We start from the raw sequence: 12,361 nt of genomic DNA, 5'->3' as shown, positions 1-12,361 counted from the left end.
TCATCAAAAACGAGCTACAAATATGATGGTCGTATTAATCAAAACTCGCATACAGCTTTTCCCATAATAATATTAGCTTAACTCAAGTGACACATGTGTTACGACACACATGTGCATTTACCGTCATCACGTGCCTATCACGTGACATCGATATTTATAGACATTTTTCTATGTCACACATATTTTTCAATATCGCAAGGGCATACCCCCGTTGTACATTTATTTGTTTTGCATGTATAAGTAAAATGTGATCTCCTTCACCCAAAAATCACTGCTGCTTTAATGGAATCGAGTTAATTACAACGCCATTTCCAAAAATACACTCGACAATCCATCATTTACGGGGGTATCACGTCATTTTTCATCAACGAATAAGACAAATCCGGAGAATGAAACAAAGCAGCAGCATTTTTCAGTTACCTCAAAACCTTCTTGATCACTGTGTAAAATATCAAAAGTATCCATGCAGGTTATGCCCTTGCGAAAATGCGTTGAAGATGATGTACATGTATTTTCCTTAACTTAACCCCCTTTTCAAACGCAATGCCGATCTAGATTTCGGCTAAGGGAAATAACTCTGTGGATATAGTGTTGCGGGAAATGTGAATTACATTACGAGCATTTTGCGATATTTTCCCTTGGTTGTATTGCTGGAGGCAAAATTGTAACTTAAGTAGAAATAAATATTATACATTTATAAATTTCAAGTGACAGCGTGGGTCAGTAATTCATCAAAAGAAAAAAAACATGAGAGATAACTACGACATGCATTACCTCTTTATATTCCATGCGCGGATCCAGAAAGTTTTTCCGGGGGGGGGGGGGGGTCCGACAGTTATTTGAGTTTGCCAGGAAGGGGGTGGTCCAAGGTATAATTTTGTATTGTAATTTAAATAAATTTGAATTTTGCAGGGGGGATCTGGTTCCCTCTAGCTGACCACCCCCCCCCCCAAAAAAAAAAAAGATCCGTGCATGTATTCAGCGACAATCAAAGCCGTGCATTTTTTCATTTTAGTTTTTACCTAAATCAATAATTGGTAAATGAAATATATTTTAAAACACATTCTCTTTCAAAATTGCTGTTTATTTTTTTGAAAGTATTCCTCAACATTGCTGTTAGTTTTTAAGAAAAGACAAGCACAAAACTCTTACCCTCACCCCCTTCTTAATAAACAAATACTCAAACAACAATACATGAACAAAAATGTAAATTCCTAGATTTTGAGTGTTGATCACAACAACAAATACATAGATTTTCAAACATTTATTATTCATTTTTCAAGGGAATATTGAAAAAATAACTCATAGTCAGGAAACTGTTTACAAATAAATAATGGTTTAAATAAATAATATTTGCATATGAACATTAATTTTGACTGTTTAAGTTTCAAATATCATTGCTAATAATTTAAAAAAAAACACCAAGAGTTGCAAAATCCTTAGCTCAGATTCAACATATAAATACATGTACTAAGATTAGGTTTGTATATGTATAATTAACATGTATAATCATGTTGATATTTTTGTTTGGAGGTTATCAATGCACATAATTGTTTTCCTCATACAAAATTATGCCGATGGTCTCCACATAGGAAAAGCTGGCTAACAGGCAGGAACATAGGGAGGTAGAACCAGCCAATTCACCAATTGATACAGATGGTCTCACGCATAAGCCTACAAAGTTTAACATACCGGTATTAACATTATATATTTTAGCACTTGCACTTTACAACAGTATAAACTAAACAATGTCAAATGACATAAAATGAACTTTCACCCTGAGAAATCTTTTTTGATAAAATACAACCCTATGAGCAAAGAGTTACATGTAGCCTCTGTGAAAAAACACACCGTTACATAGAAGAATAATTGGAAATGCCACTTGGACATTTACATGTACATATATTTTATGTTCTTTCTTCCTAAATTTTGATTTCTTTATATATTAAATATAAATATATATTATTATTAACATTACAGATTTTCTTGTGGCAATTAACAAATGTTCCCAATATACTAAATAAAATCAAGAGAACTTAATACTCCAAGATGACTTAGATATAAATGTTTACAATAGCAGAAAGAACCCCCCCCCCCCCCTATTAAAACAATCTTTATCGTCAAGGGATAATGCTAAGCAATCAATGTTTGCGATATAGTGCATACTCTCAAAGCAAGTTTAATTACATTTCCAGCAGAATGAAAACACACAAATACATGCAGTGTAGTCTCCACCCACAGAAAATATATATGTAAGGCACTGTATTTTTAAATCTTACCAAAAACATGTTAAATGCAATTGGATAAATTCAACTTAGGGGCTGAAGCAGTTGATTGTAATGAGTCACTGGAGCATACATCATATGGAATCAAACACCATGACACGGGTACCCCGCATCTTTCACCTCTTCTACACAACACAAGTAGTATAGGAGTCTACAAATGAAATACATGTATAAGGTACAGCGTAAATGAAATCATAAAAATTACCAGTTATTTAGACTTGAACTCAAATTTTATGCAGCGATACAAGTAATAGTTGATTAGTATGAAGTCTTTGAGGCTAGCGATCAGCTAATAAAGGTGTGAAAAACAAAAAATAGCACCTCTTATTTTGAAACCTCAAGGCTATCACTCTTTTTCTTTCTAGATTATGTATTCCGGTCAATTAAAACAAATAAAGTCAAAATTTTACAGTGCACTACATAAAAGCTTTGAATCGACATAGCCGCCTTAACTTCAGATAAGTCTCAACGAAATGTTTTGACTGACCCCTGTCATTGAAAGCAGGGTGTACAGTAATTGCATGATGCGAGTTGAATGAAGGGGATGACAATCTAGTTGTAGCTATTAACGAATGCTGGTGAACCCGGCACCTGGTAAACCCGGCACCTGGTGAACTCGGCACCGAGAATAGTGAACTCGGCATCCGGTAAACTCGGCACCTGGTAAACTTGGCACCTGGTAAACTCGGCATCTGGTGAATTCGGCATTTGCATAGTATTCATTTATCTCTTTGTTTCTAGACACACATTTAAAAAAAATTGATTACACATTGTATACGACTGTATCTTTATCATGGAAATGTCTGTTTATGAAGAAAGGTGAGTTTTTCAATGTAACTTATTACTGACGACCACATTTATCAACAGATACGAAATAATTCACTAGCTACTGGCTTAACATATATTTTGAATTGATATAATTTATGTAAGAATTTATCTTTCTAAATATGAAAATTTTATGAACATTTGCACATTTGGTTGTTATATGACCAGTTTAGTTTCATCTTGGCGCGATGTTCTTCACATTCATCAATGAGCATATCAGAGGCGCTCCCAAGGTAATTACGGTCGGAGAAAATAGGCCTAGTTAAAAGATGAATTGAGACAATTAATCCATATAACCATATTATTGCTAAATGTAGTAAAAATACTTACAATAATTACTATAGGCAGAAATAATTAAAGGAGACAGATTGAATATCAGAAGTGATTATTTTGTGCTTTTTGAAATCATTTTCTTATCATGTCCTTAATTTCTTGCATTGTAGTATGTTTACTACATTCTTTTACCATTAAAGAGCAAATTTTTCACTTGCCACTGAAATTTTTGATACTGTGTGAACTATAATATTGCTTCTAGTTGTATATTCAATTAACTCATTTTGCAATTTTGTCTAATTTAATTCATTAAAATCCTTTCAAGAACAACAACGATTATTATATTCTTAGCTACATCCATCTTTTTATTCATTATGAACATAGGCACAACGAATAACAAAAACAGTAATAGCAATTTTGATTTAAAAAAAACTCAATAAAACAAAACAAGATATTTTAAATGCAGTGACAATAACAAACATACTTTATAAGTTAGAGACATTTTTACATTACAAGATGCACATTTCACGAAGGGGGGCACAGCTGTCGATATCACGATATCTGAACAAATCACATGTTCAAAGCTGGTGGTATATAAATAGAAGCACAGCCCGTTAACAGTTCACTCGCAGTGATCGATCCTTCACAGTAGTTGTTCCAAAGCTTGAAAACACGACCTTCCACCTGTAATGTCCTCTTCCTTTGGAACCTCTGCATCTTCCCTTCAGATACCATCTTCATCTGCACTGTGATGTTTGTCGCTTCCCGATGCAGAACAAGGGAACCGATCCCCTGGTGACAACACTGGTGTTTAGGCGGTTGTGCCATCCCCCCACATCATTGTTCGTCCGGATGGACGTCATGAACACACTCCAGTGATGGATCTTGAAGATTGAAGCACGGATCCACGTCCTGTAGACATAGTCCATCACTGGAGCAAGAACCTCTGGTGCACGCCCATCCAGACGTAGGAAGGTCTCCTCGAACTACAATTGCATGAAAATAAATACTTTTTTTCTAATTTATATGCAAGATACTGGCAGATTTGAATAGTCACAAATCTAATTATTTTTGTTGATAACATTTTGCTTATTTTTATTTATTTTATATATCTAGTTCATCCTTGCATACATGTAATACTACATGTAATATTAGATAACATTAACTTTCTTAAAATTACGACATTTATCAAATATCTACATACTGGTGTAATTTTAGCCTGAATGTCACTACACTTGCTAAAATTCTATACATACAACTATATATATATATACACTATTAATGTGATTATTTAGAAAGAAAGAAGCATTTGTACACTTGTTTTTAAGAAAGACACAAAAAAATTATATAAAACTATACTTATGATATGAACTGCCAGTTTTTCTTTCAGGGAAAAGATCAAATCATGGATATCATTTGCAGGCAATTAAAGGATATGTTGTTTGGTACTTACGTTGGATAACTTGTAAAATGCTTTTTCAGGTGTAAACAGAATTCAATAATGTATCTTATTGTTACAGTACATTTTCATGAATTTAAACAATAGCCTTTGTGAATTTACGTTTTAACTTAATGCCACATTCTATATGTGTTTTCATTTATAATTATCAGAGAGAGAGGGGGTGGTGGGGGGGGGGGGGGGGGAGGGAGAGAGAGCGAGAGTTCAAAGCAGTCTTGCACTAATCAGAGATAAAATACATTCTTGATGGATCATGTATTTTTGTGTTGCAGCACAAGTATCAAGACAAAGGTTAACTTCCTAGATAGAAGATTGAGAATCAGTTGTTTTCAACATATTTTCATTGATTGTTGAATAGTTTTGAAATTTCATGTATTTTTCCAAAAGTGTAATTGATTGTAGAAAGTTAATACAATGTATTACAAGACGTGTAAATTCAGTAGCATTGAAAGTTGGGTTATACAGTGTAAATTTATATATTTTCCTATTTTTAGTGATCTTAAACTAATTATATTGCATAGTGCCTTGATCATATAATTAAAATATTTAAATATTTCATAAATACTCAATTAATAGTAAGAATCTATTGGTAATGTCTTAATAAGTTTCATATTAATCATACATGTAGATATGGGAATCAAGTATAAACTTTATATTTAAAATTCATCTATACTTTAAATATATACAATAATTGTATATATTTAAAGTATATAAACTCTTTTTTATTTAATATACTTTATTTTAATAAATATCAGCTATTTAAAAATAATCAATTGATGTGGTGCCTTGATCATAAAATTAAAATATTCCATAAATAGTCAGAGTCTAATGGTAATATCTTAATTAGTTTCATAATTATACATGTAGATATTATTTTATAGGGGATTCAAGTGAACTTTATAAATCTACAAACAATTGATATATACATAGTTATTACATATTTACTTTCTTTTCAAATTTGTTATTTTAAATATATGTGTTTATAATGTAAAAAATATATTTTACTTACCACCCATTGCTGTTGTCTTCTTGAAGTCGCAAGAAAAGGTGACATTGGGAAGCCCATGTGTTGACAGTGTCTCTTCATTAACCTCCTCATAATTAGTATCTCACCCCTTCTATGTGTACGGGTAATACACCGTCTAATAGCACCTGGTAGCCCCTTCCATGTATACTAGGAATACCCCGCTGTCATCTTGTTGTTTTAGCAATTTATAAACAAGATACACACTGGATAACACATGCTTAAGTACAGTACCTTTGATGTTGTGTATACATAATTATATTACTGTTCTATATAGGAAAAAAATAATATGTTTACAAATCTACCTTATTTCTTCGTTTTAATATTTAATTATTATATTAATCATATATATCCTCTTGTAGTTAGTCGTTTTTAACTGCTTTTATTCACGGAATACGTGAAATTTTTGTCACAATTGCATCATGGTTTTGTGTTTTTTCGATGTTTTTTTTTATATTTGAGTTATGATAATAAAAAATTTACGAGGTTTTGTATTTCTTCTATGTTTATTTAAAGTTATGATGAGAAAAAAATATCGAGGTGCCGAGTTCACCAGATTCCTGATGCCGAGTTTACCAGGTGCCGAGTTTACCAGGTGCCGACTTCACTATTTACGCAGGTGCCAAATTCACCAGGTGCCGAGTTCACTTGTTACCCTATTAACAATGTAATGTTACCTAACAAAGATAACTGTATTGCTTTGAAAAAAATCTTTAATTGTCTGCAAGGACAGTCAATGCGCCTGACAAATAATTTCATTTTAAAATTGTTCTGATAATTTAAACATGTTAAAAAACCTGATCATGTTGATATTTAAGATGACACGGGTACCCCGCACCTTTCATTTAAAATTGTTCTGATAAATTAAACATGTTAAACAACCTGCATGATCATGTTGATAGTTAAGACTGGTCAGCAAAACAATACAATATTAGAGACTCAGAGGTAATAATTCTCACAACAATTAACCTATCTTGTATCATCTTTTTTTTTATTCTAGACCATAATTTTACATATACTGGTAATATAAATTATGACACACTGTTATACTGAAATTAATTCTAAATAAATATTAAGACTATTTAATTTCAATGTAAACAAGCTAAGCAGTGACATTTTCATTTGAAGCCACATGGATCAGCAGTCAGGCTTCAGGATCATGAAGCAATCTTAGACTTAAGTCAAAAATTGTACACTGTCTTAACGCCTCTAGATTGAAATCACTGACAAAATTGAAATGCTACTAACATTGTCTTGATATAGATTTGTCAATTACAAATTTTAATCGATATTTTATGATGAACAATAGTATTATGGTTGCCTGAAATTTTGACTTAGTCTAATATTCCTTCATGATCCTGAAGCCTGAAGTGATACTTTAAGGCAATTTGTCAGAGTAAAAATGATTTCTTTTAATTAATTGGTACACATGCAAAAATTAAAATATTGATTATATACCAGTCCATGTAAATATACCAACACAGTCTAAAACAGTGGCACTACTTATCATCTACATTGATACATGTAAGGCGTCGCTGATAAATAATCAATGTGGAACTGGAAGGTTGTGCATTCAGGTAAAATCTGATGTCATGGGGAAAAGCTGATAAATCGCCATCGCCATTTATTTGTCCAAGACGTTTTCAACAAGTTGGATTTAATACTCTTTAAATATTTTTTAAAATAATAAGTTATATGCAATTAAAGTATAGATATACATAATCATTTGTGTAACAAAATGACATGCTAGTGCTTTGAAAAGTAATAAAACTTCATAATTATTTACAACATGTGGTCGTATGAAAACACATAACGTTATCGATCCGTACATCACTTTGTTGTTTCAGCACACAATAAGTACTGCGTTTACATTCTTTATCATACTGTTTGCGTTAGTTTATGAAATGATTTGACCAATACTTACCATATCTCCTGCATAGTTCGACATCCACACGCATAGTATCAATCCACAACATGATCTCGGCGCACATGTTTACATCCATGCCTGCCATTTTGCTACCAGCTAAAAATAGTCGACACGTCACGGATCGATACAAGCGTCGGAAGGGAGCGGATCGGAACCAAACGACAATTAATGTTTTCATTGAAAATAAGTAAATAAAGATCATTATTGCACAATGAGGGGTTTAATATTTGATTTAACTCTCTTCAACAAGAAATTAAATCCAAAAACTAATCAACTACCATTAATAGATGCTATTTACGTTAAATTACATATCTAATGAATATTCATGAGTTCAAAGTTGATCAAAATAAGCCCCGCCTCCAAATTCCAACTTCTCGTACTTTTCGGGATACAAAATCAAATCCAGCTAAATTGAAATTTGTTCGTCTGATTATGACATATGCGATCGATCTGAAATAATAAAAATATATCAGTCTATTTTTGTGTTTTCTTACTACTGTCAATTTTAGATATAACTGTGATAGTTTCATATTTCAATATACATGTATCTAAATCTTTAAAACCTCTTTTAACTGCGATTTGATGAGAGAAAATATGACAAAGTTCATAGAAGCAAGATCTGGCCCCAGGGCCATCAAACTTAGATGAGCTCACTCTTTACCTTTCAAATACAATATATCCCAAAGAATAGTATTACATCAGTAGCAATAATTCTTAAGGCACTTTTCTCCCCTAGCCTTGCAATTTTTTCAACACACTTTACCAGTTTTCATCCGAGTCAGTCAGGTGACATATTGCAATTGGTATGTATTTATCGACGTGCCTCGTTCTTTGTGAAAATGTGATTGTTTTTTTTTACAGGATTAAGGACATTTTAATTTCTTTTAGGTAGAATGCTTCTTAAATTTGCAATCTTTTCCAGCGACTATTATGTAAGACATAATTGTATTTATACCTATCTAGAGCAAGAGCTGGTATATGAATTTTCGGTTTTACATAAATTCATTGTACCAAAGAGCTTTCTTCACCAGATTTAAAAAGCCAATAGCTTACAATTTGTGTAAAAAAAAACCCTTCAGTATTTTTAGTTCATTCTAGATGATATTTGATGTAACAACTTAAACACAAAACAAATACTTATGCAGCAGAGTATAGCAACAGAGGGAATCGCAACTTCTCGAGACATTTCAACAAGCAGACACGTTTTTGCAAAACATTTAAGTAAACATACTTCTTGCTTTTTCTGTTATCATTCTTCAACTTGACCATAAAGTATTCCAGCATCAAATTAAAGAAAATGAATGTAGAAGGACAGACATTCCACGCTGATTACGATGTAACAGTTTCACGGTCGGTTACACAAAATCGTCCTCGCGCTGGCCGATGACGTAAGGGCTTTGTTCAATGACATTTGATCGCTGGTTGTAGGGATGTAAAATCTCTGATGGACAACAGAGATTCACAAAACATATTGACAGCACACAGACAAGAGAAGTGAGAAACATGACCGCCACCACTAGTCCCAGCAAAAGCAGGATCGGGAACCCCATTTGTTTGTGAACGTGGATTAGTCGTAAACATGTTGAAGACAAACTACATGCAAGTTACGATTATGAACATGACACAGTAACAACATCCGCCTTGAAAGTCGATCCCCCTCCTTAAAAACCAAACAAAAACTAAAAAAAAAATAAACTAAAAGAAGACAATACAAACAAATAAGCAAACAACAAATTGCTTAGATGTCATACCGATCGCCTTATCAACTATTTATCAGCTAATTTTTTTGTATCGCCATTTCTAAACTACTGTTGACTCCTTCAGAAAACACCCTTAACATGGATTTGATGTTTATCATGGAGTTACGATCCTTCTAATACTGACTCTACACAATGCTTGCATAGTAGATTTGTAACAGTGTATTTTTCAGATGAAGATATATAAAAACAAACTTTATGCCTAAGTATTTCGTAAACTGGAGGGAAGTCCTTGATGTGTGAATATTCTTCTTGTTTTACACCCTCCAGGATTCAAGATACTAGTTAAAGTTTTAGATCTCGGTTTTAATAATTACAAATGTTATAATGAAGCTAGGTGTAAAATTCTCAGAGTCTGAAGGGTACTGCTTCCTACATAACGGTTAAAAAGCAAGCCCTTAAATTTACACTTTACAAAGAAGCTTCCAGATTTTCAAGATTTTAAGAACACCCACTTTTTTCTTCTTGGAAAAAAGTCTTACAGCATTTGGCTGTGCGATTTTGGTAAACCAAAATCAGATTAAATATCATATTATTGATTAGTTCCTAGCTCTCTGATTGGCTCATATCCAACTTTCTCGGAAAAAACGTTATATTCACCTGCACGTGACCTAGGAGGTCAATATAACATTTCATTTTCTCTACATTGGACTAAAAACAGATCGTCCAATGAAATATCGCGTTTTACAGTTTGTTAGGCTATGGCTTTAAAATAAATTTTTGGCTTGATAACCATGATAACACTCGCTTTGATATGTCTGTATCAATTCGACGCTGAATGATATAATAAAATTATTTTTGCTGTTTTTTCGATCAATTCAATGATTTAGCTACCCTCGAAGAATAATATTCACCTCGCCTCCAGCTCGGTGAAAATTGTACTTCTTGGTAGCTTAATCATTGTATTGATTTCAAAAACAGCAATTATTGTATATTATTTAATCTCTGGTGAATATGTGTTAAAGAAAAAGATTATCAAGAAATACGATTATTTAAATCCACTGTTACTTGTTGAAAACCAATTTTTGCCAAATATAGTACATTGTACACTCAAAATAGGATACGATAACAGTATTTTACTTTAAATCCTATATCACCCAGAAACTAAGGCAACTTGTAATTCACTCGAAAAATATGTTTGGAAAATAAATCTAATAACTACATGAATGTAAATATTTTTTTTAAACGATACATACCATTTTAGAGAGAACTAGATTGACTAAAGGAGGTTCAATGGAGGTCTAGTAAATGCTGTCTTGCAGAGCACGGCTTCCAACTGTATTTACATTATGTACTGTTTTCCCATATCTGTGTGCAAGTCACTACACTTTAAATTGATATAAACGTGATGTTTTTCTACAACGTCGGTTAATTAATGATAGCATATAAAAAGCATTTCACATTCGTCCTTCAGACTTCCTGATTAGCTCTTGATAAGATTACTGAGCTGCAATCGTTACATATCTGCTATAAATGAGTAAACAGGTGCAAAATTAACAGTAACTTGTATTAACTACACAGTACTAAGTCAAAATGTCACTTCATAGACAAAAAAACTGTGCAACTTGTGTATTAATTTAACTGCTTGGACAAATCTTAATCATTAATTTTGAAAACGTAATGCTACAAATATTGTAACTCAATACACATTATTAACATTACCCTATAATTAATTTTTTCTAAAGAAGTACATGCACTTGATTAACATTTGCTGTTAATAACACATACAATTGTGTGTGTTAATTACTTGATTTAAAATAATAAAATATTTTACATACATTTTGATTTGCTAAAAACAAATAACATATTTTAGCTTCTTTTCAAATTAACTAGCCTTTTGCGTGATAAACGAATGTGTAACAGATGTTAGAACAATTTACCGAGCTTACATCAATATATGAAAGGCAACTCGACAATAAAATAAAAAATATAGAATACTTCGTTTACCTACCATATAAATGTTAATATAAATATATTAATATTTCAACCACGACAGCACGATTATTTACAAAATAACCTCCTAATTGAAAGGTAGGAATACATAAATTATTGTAACATAAGATATATGTTTGCAGATGATGATTTTTGTACTTGTTTTATCATTATATTATTTTGTAAGTGATTTGTGTAGTATGAGTGTAAAAAGCTTTACATGTTGACATATACCTGGTTTCATTTGACAAGTAAACGAACGTCTTTGTGCGTACAACTGGCATAAAGTTGCCGCAGAAAGTATGCTGGTTTATACAGGAGGCAATAATTTATAAGAATATTTTTTTGTTGTTGGAGTACATGCTTTTTTTTTTAGGAGTTTAAGTCATTGTTGTTAAGTTCTTATAGTGCACAATCATTAAAAACGGCAATTGGAAAACAAAACATTCTTTTTCTTTTCTAGTAAACCACAAAATATGGAATTAAAAACCTCTATGCATTACATTTTATTTATTAACTCCATGCATTTAAAATCTACCTTGAATCAGAGCTGTGTGTATGTGTACCATTACGTAAGTTCTCCCTCGCCCGTGGCCGAGAAAATCGGTCACCATGCTCGCGGCTGGACTACCTAGCGGTCAGCGGTTATCTAATACACGAGAGCTGTGTCTCTCATATACATGTATGAGTTTATTTAACCGCGAACTCAAGAATTGGTTTCGTTTTGATTACACATAATTTTTTATGGATTAAACGATTGGGTGTCAATTAAGAAATCGTTCAGTTAATTAATAAAGGTAATGTCATTCTCAATCTAAAGCAATAATAGACACAGATCAATTGTGGGTTTTAAGTTTAAAATAAATAACTTCTATTTGA

The 12,361-nt window shown here is 32.3% G+C and overlaps 1 long non-coding RNA gene and 1 pseudogene across 1 annotated transcript; both read right to left on the bottom strand.

Annotated features, from left to right (window-relative positions):
• Window positions 1-1,129: 1,129 nt before the first annotated feature.
• On the bottom strand, window positions 1,130-8,156 carry LOC128158371 (uncharacterized). Its single transcript, XR_008239970.1, has 3 exons — window positions 7,791-8,156; window positions 2,280-2,436; window positions 1,130-1,674 (listed from the first exon to the last, which is right to left on the bottom strand). It is a non-coding gene; the product is annotated as an uncharacterized LOC128158371 (long non-coding RNA).
• On the bottom strand, window positions 3,637-6,288 carry LOC128158367 (uncharacterized; annotated as a pseudogene).
• Window positions 8,157-12,361: the final 4,205 nt, after the last annotated feature.

Source organism: Crassostrea angulata, chromosome 8 (assembly GCF_025612915.1).
Source record: "Crassostrea angulata isolate pt1a10 chromosome 8, ASM2561291v2, whole genome shotgun sequence".
Lineage (NCBI taxonomy): Eukaryota > Metazoa > Mollusca > Bivalvia > Ostreida > Ostreidae > Magallana > Magallana angulata.
Note: the sequence above shows the minus strand (reverse complement) of the source record. Positions and strands in the feature narration are given on the sequence as shown.